The sequence below is a fragment of the Sus scrofa genome, chromosome 1 (assembly GCF_000003025.6).
Source record: "Sus scrofa isolate TJ Tabasco breed Duroc chromosome 1, Sscrofa11.1, whole genome shotgun sequence".
NCBI classification, from domain to species: domain Eukaryota; kingdom Metazoa; phylum Chordata; class Mammalia; order Artiodactyla; family Suidae; genus Sus; species Sus scrofa.
Window position 1 is genome coordinate 121,581,055 of NC_010443.5, and position 7,793 is coordinate 121,588,847.

Below are 7,793 nucleotides of genomic sequence, written 5' to 3' on the forward strand. Positions count from 1 at the left end.
CCATGCTTCCCGTGTTGGGTTCAGACAAATATAAGAATCTTTTCCTTAGGAGTCCTCATTTAAAAAAAAGAAATTAAAAAAAAAAAAAGAGAGAAAAAGAAAGTTCTTACAGGGTTGTGCGCCTGCCTGTGTGAGCTGGGGGGAGAGAAACACTGATTGGTTGAAGCCAATCAGGGCTCACCCTTCGAGCTGGGGGTACAGTCAATCCCACCTACACCATACTGTGGAAAATATCAGGGTCTTATTAAAAAGGGAGTGGGAGAGAAAAAATGAATTTGAGGAGACAATTAGCTTGTGTTTTTTATATATACCTTGGAACTCTTTTTCCCGATGATTGTCGCTTCAAGGCTGGGCTCCACTTCTGTGCTCTACTACCAGCCTAATAGTCTTTGTGGAAATATTGCTGTCATCTTATATCTCTAACACTTAGTTGTCTTCAGTGGCCCCCTCATTGCTCCCATCCTCTTCTACTCATGGCATCTATAGACCATTACCATATTTATACAGCATACTAGAACACATTGGGCTGGAGGGGACCAGATGCCCTGGGTCCTGCCTGGCTCCCTCAAGGAAGAAGAGGGTTGGTAGCTTAGCACATTGGTTACCCATTCTAGAAACATCTGCTGGGAAGCTCTGATTTATAAAACGAAGTTCAAACTTTATTCTCTGGCTCCTCTGATGCTGAGTTGGACTTTCACTGCACTCAACAAATATTTATCGAGTTTCTACCATGAGCAGAAGCTCATTAGGCGCTGAATATTTAAAAATGGATCAGAACTTAATTTCAACTCCTCATTTTCAAGAACACTTTTAAAAATAAAAAAAATTTTTTGGAGTATAGTTGTCTTACAGTGTGATAGTTTCAGGTATACAGCAAAGTGAATCACTTATGCACATACATATATCCATTCATTTTCAGATTCTTTTCCCATATAGATCATTATAGAATATTGAATAGATTTCCCTGTGCTACACGGTAGGTCCTTGTTACTCCTCGATTCCATATATAGTAGTGTGTATATATCAATTCCAATCTCCCATTTTATCCCTCCCCACCAGTTGTCATCTTCAGTAACTGTAAGTTTGGTTTCAAAATTTTTGAGTCTATTTCTGTTTTGTGAACAAGTTCCTTGGTATCATTCTTTATTAGATCCCTCATATTGGTGATGTCCTATGGTTATTTGTCCTCACAAGAATGCTTTGTTTTGATGAGTCTGATCTAGACTCTCATAAAAATGCCTTGCATTTTCCTCTCTGTATTATTTTGTTCTTGCTTATTTCTACCCCTGAACTATCCACTACTCTAAAGTCCAGTTCTTCTTTCTAGTAGGGGTTCAAAGATTTCTGGTTTTCTCAGTCCAATAGTATTTCAAAATAAAGTACCAACTTAAACTTTTTCCAGTAAAATCAGCTCACTCCCACCCCAGCCAACTACAGTCTGTTTTTATTACTATTTCATAAAAGAATGACATTTTTAGCACTAAAAAGGAAAGTGTAACAACCATACACTTAAAAATGGTTAAAAAGATTAATTTTATTATGTATATTTTACCACAAAACTATACACACAGAAAGGAAAGTTTAGTTCTTTTAAGGAAGAATGAAGACATTTTACCAACATATAAAAAAGGTAGAAATTAAATTATTTTTGAATGCAGAAAAATACAATATTTATTGGCTTATTACATAGAGATATTATTTCTATGCAAGTTTGAACATTAAGAAATACAAACCCTATAGGGTAGCATGAATTAGAACAAAATCTCTTGTGCTTTGATATAACTTGGGATTGTTTCATCACTGAGATCTCAAACATGGAGCTTCCAGGAATCACCTCCACACCCTTACTGAAGCTGCCAAGTCCCCACCTCTCCCATGCCCCCACAACCACTGAGCCTACTTGTTACCTGCATCAAGATTCCAGTCCCTTCCTGGCCAGTCACTTCAATGCAGCCTCCTAGACTCCTCTTTTCCTTAAGCTTCTACCCAGATCACTAGCTTCCTTCAAATGCCCACTCTCTGCTGGTTCATTCTGAGGCATTGCAGAAGGAGTTCAGGAGATAGATGTGATAACTGGAGTCCATGTGGACACCTGCTAGCCTTGGTCAGTGCTTCACTTATGCTTTGCTCTGACTCATCCCTCTCTACTGTCTCTCAGTGGCAGTTCCCAACTCCTCCCTTCAATGTCCCCAACCCTAACCTCAAATGCTCTTTTAAAAGCAGGTGGTGGTCTCCCCTCCTACTTTATGGTCCTCAGAATTCATGGGTTTCAAAATCACCTGGGGAACATGCTAAAACACAGCTTGCTAAGCCCTACCTCCAGAATTTCTGATTCAGTAAGTCTTGGATGGGGCTAAATAATTCATTTTTCGAAGAAGTTACCAGATAATGCTGTAGCTGCTGGTCCAGAGACTATACTTTGATTTTTTTTTTTTTTGGTTTTTTGCCTTTTTTAGGGCTGCACTCGCGGTATATGGAGGTTCCCAGGCTAGGGGTCTAATTGGAGCTGTAGCCGCTGACCTACACCACAGCCACAGTAGCGTGGGATCCCAGCTGCATCTGCGACCTACACCACAGCTCACAGCAACACGGGATCCTTAACCCACTGAGCAAGGCCAGGGATCAAACCCGCAACCTCATGGTTCCTAGTCAGATTCGTTAACCATTGAACCACGACGGGAACTCCCCAAGAACTATACTTTGGGAACCACTTATGTAACCCAGTCATTTCCCAGCTAGAAATGAACTTCTGAGAGTCCAAGAACTTCTGAGAAGCCATTGAGGAGAATTCATTGCAGAGCATGGGGAGGGGGCCCAACACAGCTCCAACTGGAGGAGCTTTATGTATCTCTCTTTTACTTATTGGACTTCCATATAGACTTCACATGAGAAGAGTGTTCCCACAAACTTTCTTCTGAAAACTCCAGCTATGTGGAGCTATATTTTGTACTGAACTTATAAACCTACTGTACAACTTGGCTTGTGATTATTTCATCCCTGTTAGTTTTGCCTCCCCAGCTAGCATTTAACTTCTGGGGATGAAGTAATGGAGCATGAACTTTGAAGTCAGAGGACCTGGGTTCAAGTCCTCCTCTTTCACAAGTTGATTGAGGTCTCATAGGTAAGTTACCTGAGCTCTCACAGCATCTGGTATTAATTTTTTTTTTTTGGACTGCACCCATGGCATATGGAAATTCCCATGCTAGGGGTCGAATGGGAACTGCAGCTGCTGGCCTATGCCACAGCCACAGCAAGGCCATATCCAAGCCACATCTGTGACCTATACCACAGTTCATGGCAACACCAGATCCTTAAGCCACTGAGCAAGGCCAGGGATGGAAACTGTGTCCTCCTGGTTACTAGTCGAGTTTGTTAACCACTGAGCCATGACAGGAACTCCCTGGTGTTAATTTTTGTTAACACCTCGAGGCACCTAATGCTCAGGGACTATCATTGACACGAAATGTGTATATGATGAAGACTGCTGTGTATGTGATATTACCTAGTACAGATGGGAATTCTGTGTGATTGATCCATTCAGTAGTTTCTAGGAAGGTTCACCTCTGACTGATGTCTGTCATGAATCAAACTGTCTTTTTTGAAATGTGTGTGCCTGCTATCCTGTTAGGTGCCTAACAGAGTGGCATTTGAGGATAGACATGTAAGGAAAAGGTAAGAGTTTGCTGAAGATGGCATATGCTGAGATTGGCCCTTCTTTCCGAGAATGAAGGAAAGGAGATACTGGGGATAATTTGTTGTTGGTTTTAGACATGAGGAAGAAGGGCTCCTCCTTTTTTGGCATCCCAGTGGTGCTTGCTAACTATACAATCAAGACAAAACACAATTTGAGAAAAAGGTGTTTGCTCTCATTCGTTCTAATCAGAAGGCCTTTGGTTTGGTGTTGAATTCTAACAGAGGGAAAATTCTTAGTGAATGATGACTGCCTCTAGTGCTAACATGTGTGCTCCATGACATTGGGTTTCTGCTTGTCCAACAACCCTTTCTTTCCTCTTCCAATATTCTATGACAACCCACAACTCCCTGTCCTAGTTACAACATACTCTTCTCCATTCCTGAATGTGTGTGTTACTTCTTTACTCCTTTTGCTCCTATTTTCCCTTCTCTTGTGATATCTTGCCCACGTTTTAAATGTAAATATTTCTTAGGGGCATGCCTTCAACTTTTTCTCTGTCTCTTTCTCTCTAGATAGCCTGATGTATTACTATTGATGCTGAGGACTCCCAGTCTAGATGCTTAAGCCCCAACCTTCTCCTGAGTTCCAGCTTTGATTTGATATAGCATACTGCAAACCTCCACATGAATTCATTTATTCAGTCACTCATTTACTAATTTATTCATTGAGGACTTAATTAATGTGTACCAGATGTACACTATTTCACAGTGAAGTGGTCAGGGCAGATATTATTATTCTCAGTTTCAGTTCAGTGAATTGAAATATGAGGGGGTTAACCAGTGTGCTGGAGGTCAGACACAGCAAGTAAATCATGGAGCAGTGACTATAATCCAGGTTTTCTGGTTCCTAGTTAGGCACTGGTATATATAGTATTGTGGGTTAAAAGGTGCTCCTGCCACAAATTTCACCATCCATTCTATAAATCTCTTCCCTCTTGCCCACTACATGGATTCTGCTTAAAGTCATGTCTTCTGTTACCTTATGGCATGTGATTATTTCCTTCTCCCTGAAAATCTTTCAGCTTTGACTTTTTTCTTGTTCAATCATATTCCTAATTTCCTAGCTCATATTCTTTATTTCATATTTTTATTGAAGTATAGTTAATTTATAATGTTTCAAGTATATAGAAAAGTGATTCAGTTATATATATATTCTTTTCTATTATACATTATTATAAGATACTGAATATCTAGGTCATATTCTTGAGATAAATCTGCTAGCCTAAATAAATCATCCATAGACATAGTTGTATAGAATTCTTTTTTTTTTTTTTTAATTTTAGGGCCGCACCCCAGCATAGGTAAGCTCCCAGTCTAGGGGTTGAATTGGAGCTACAGCTGTCGTCCTACACCATAACCACAGCAATGCCAGATCCGAGCTGTGTGTGCGACCACAGCTCATGGCAATGCCAGGTCCTTAACCCACCGAGTGAGGCCAGGGATTGAACTCGCACCCTCATGGATCCTAGTTGGGTTCGTTAACTGATGAGCCATGAAGGGAATTCTGTTTGTATAGAATTCTTAAAACAAATATCCACAGGCTTCTGTCTAGCCTATAATTACTGCAGCTGAGTAAGGTACATGGTCATGGTCCAATCAGCTGTGTGTATTCATGGAAATGCATGGAGGTGGGAAGAGGGAAGGGGATGGAGTCTCCTGATTCAAAACATGATCACTCAGGGAGTTTGGGTTTGTGGATGCAAACTGTTACATTTAGAAAGTATGAAAAACAAGGTTCTACTGTATAGCAGGGGGAATTATGTCCAATCTCCCAGGATAGACCATGATGGAAAAGAATATAAAAGATTTGCATTTCTCTAATAATTGGTGATGTTGAGTTTTTTTTTTTTCCATGTGCCTGTTGGCCATCTGTATATCTTCTTTGGAGAAATGTGTATTCAGGTCTTCTGCCCATTTTACAATTGGGCTGTTGGGTTTTTTTTGGTTGTTGAGTTGTATAAGTTGTTTATATATTTTAGAGATTAAGCTCTTGTTGGTTGCATTGTTTGAAACTGTTTTCTCACATTCTGTAGGTTGTCTTTTTTTAATGGTTTCTTTTGCCATGCTAAAGTGTAAGTTTGATTAGGTCTCACTGATTTATTTTTGTTGCCTTGGGAGGCTGACCTAAGAAAACATTTGAACGGTTGATGTCAGAGAATGTTTTGCCTATGTTCTCTTCTAGGAGTTTGATGGTGTCTTGTCTTAATTGTCACTAATAATTAGAGAAATGCAAATCAAAACTACAGTGAGGTATCACAGCACACCAGGCAGAATGACCATCATTAACAAACAACAAATGCTGGAGAGGGTTTGGGGAAAAGGGAACCCTCCTACACTGTTGGTGGGAATGTAAATTGGTACAACCACTATGGAAAACAGTATGGAAGTACCTCTGAAAACTCAATATAGAACTACCATATGATCCAGCAGTCCCACTCCTGGGCATATATCCAGACAAAGCATTCACTGAAAAAGATACCTGAACCGCTGTGTTCCCAATAGCCAAGACATGGAAACAAACTAAATGTCCATCAACAGATGAATGGATTAAGAAGATGTGGTACATATATACAATGGAATACTACTCAGTCATAAAAAAGAACAAAATAATGCCATTTGCAGCAACATGGATGGAACTAGAGACTCTCATACTAAGTGAAGTCAGAAAGAGAAAGACAAATACCATATGAGATCGCTTATATCTGGAATCTAATAAACAGCACAAATGAACCTATCTACAGAAAAGAAACAAACTCATGGACTTGGAGAACAGACTTGTGCTTGCCAAGGGGGAGGGAGTAGGCTGGACTGGGAGTTTGGGATTAGTAGATGCAAACGATTGCATTTGGTGTAATAAGCAATGAGATCCTGCTGTATAGCACAGGGAATTATATCTCGTCACTTGTGATGGAACATGATGGAGGATAATGTGAGAAAAAGAATGTATATATATACACACACACATATATCTATGTAGGCCTGGGTTACTTTGTTGTTCAGCAGGAATTGACAGAACATTATAAATCAACTGCAATAGAAAAAAATAAAAATCTAAAAAAAGAATATAAAAAATATAAAGAATATAAAAATATGAAAGAATATAGGAGTTCCCTTCATGGCTCAGCAGTTGGTGAGCCTGAGTAGGGTCCATGAGGATGTGGGTTCGATGCCTGACCTCGCTCAGTGGATCAGTGATCTGGCATTGCCGTGAGCTGTGGTGTGGGTTGTGGTCAGGGCTTGGATCCCGTGTTGCTGTGGCTGAGGGTAGGCCAGCAGCTGCTACCTCAATTTGACCCCTAGCCTGGGAACCTCCGTGTGCTGCGGGTGCAGCCCTGAAATAGCAAAAAAGAGAGATAAAAAAACTGAGCCACTTTACTGTACGACAGAAGTTGCACAATATTATAAATCGACTATATTTTATTTTATTTTTTTTGTCTCTTTAGGGCAACACTCATGGCATATGGAGGTTCCCAGGCCAGGAGGTGAATCGTAGCTGTAGCTGCAGCTGCTTGCCTATGCCACAGCTACAGCAGCACCAGATCTGAGCCACATCTGAGATCTACACCACAGCTCATGGCAACACCAGATCCTTAACCCACTGAGCAGGGCCAAGGATCGAACCTGTGTCCTCATGGATACTAGTCAGATTTGTTTCCACTGAGGCACAACGGGAACTCCTCAACTATATTTTAATAAAAATTTAAAACAAAGCAGATTAAAACATGGTCACTGTGTAAGGTACTCACTAGTAGAGACTTGGCAATTTTCCTTTGCTGGGACTATGGGCATGATAAAACACATTATCTTATCCTTCTCTTCTGTTTCTTTCAGATTGTAATGTCTCCATCGAATTCTCCCTGACTACCACATACAGCAGTCAGGATAACTAACTTCTATTTGCTAATAAATTATAATATCATAGTTTATAATTGCCACACTTATGAGCAAGATTACTTGTGTAGGCCCAAGTCTGGTGTCACAGTCCTTCTGTCTGAAGAACTTCCTCTAACGTTTCTTGAATGGTACATCTCCTGGCAATAGATTCTTTTGGCTTTGTTTTCCTTCATTTTTGAATGGTATTTCCACTGGGTAAAGAATTC